This window comes from Arachis stenosperma, chromosome 4, assembly GCF_014773155.1.
Source record: "Arachis stenosperma cultivar V10309 chromosome 4, arast.V10309.gnm1.PFL2, whole genome shotgun sequence".
Lineage (NCBI taxonomy): Eukaryota > Viridiplantae > Streptophyta > Magnoliopsida > Fabales > Fabaceae > Arachis > Arachis stenosperma.
In genome coordinates this window covers 97,824,950-97,826,083 of record NC_080380.1, presented here as the reverse complement: position 1 = coordinate 97,826,083, position 1,134 = coordinate 97,824,950, and the positions used below count along the sequence as shown (strand labels likewise).

Genomic DNA, 1,134 nt, shown 5'->3' with positions numbered 1-1,134 from the left:
AGAGTACTAGGAGGGAGTTCAGTAATTTTCTTGCTCAGCTGTCCCACTTGTCCTTCCAAATTTCTGATGGAGGACCTTGTTTCATTCATGAAACTTTGAGTGGTTTTGATTAGATCAGAGACCATTGTTGCTAAGTCAGAGATATTCTGCTTAGAACTCTCTGTCTGTTGCTGAGAAGATGATGGAAAAGGCTTGTTGGTGCCAAGCCTGTTTCTTCCACCATTATTGTTATTGAAACCTTGTTGAGGTCTCTCTTGATTCTTCCATGAGAAATTTGGGTGATTTCTCCATGAAGAATTATAGGTGTTTCCATAGGGTTCTCCTAGGTAATTCACCTCTTCCATTGAAGGGTTCTCAGGATCATAAGCTTCTTCCTCAGATGAAGCATCCTTAGTACTGCCAGGTGCATTCTGCATTCCAGACAGACTTTGAGAAATCAAGTTGACTTGTTGAGTCAATATCTTGTTCTGAGCCAATATGGCATTCAGAGTGTCAATCTCAAGAACTCCTTTCTTCTGATTAGTCCCATTGTTCACAGGATTCCTTTCAGAAGTGTACATGAATTGGTTATTTGCAACCATTTCAATTAGCTCTTGAGCTTCTGTAGGCGTCTTCTTCAAATGAAGAGATCCTCCAACAGAGCTATCCAGAGACATCTTGGATAGTTCAGAGAGACCATCATAGAAAATACCTATGATGCTCCATTCAGAAAGCATGTCTGAGGGACATCTTCTGATTAATTGTTTGTATCTTTCCCAAGCTTCATAGAGGGATTCTCCATCCTTCTGTCTGAAGGTTTGGACTTCCACTCTAAGCTTACTCCATCTTTGTGGTGGAAAGAACTTTGCCAAGAAGGCATTGACTAGCTTTTCCCAAGAGTTCAGGCTTTCTTTAGGTTGAGAATCCAACCATATTCTAGCTCTGTCTCTTACAGCAAAAGAGAATAGCATCAGTCTGTAGACCTCAGGGTTAACCCCATTAGTCTTGACTGTGTCACAGATTTGCAAGAATTCAGCTAGGAACTGATGAGGATCTTCCATTGGAAGTCCATGGAACTTGCAATTCTGTTGCATTAGAGAAACTAATTGAGGCTTAAGCTCAAAGTTGTTTGCTCCAATGGCAGGGATAGAGATG

At 41.1% G+C, this 1,134-nt stretch overlaps 1 non-coding gene across 1 annotated transcript; it reads left to right on the top strand.

Annotated features, from left to right (window-relative positions):
• The first annotated feature begins 710 nt into the window (after positions 1-710).
• LOC130978164 (small nucleolar RNA R71) lies at positions 711-818 on the top strand. The gene has a single exon (XR_009085822.1). It is a non-coding gene; the product is annotated as a small nucleolar RNA R71 (small nucleolar RNA).
• Positions 819-1,134: the final 316 nt, after the last annotated feature.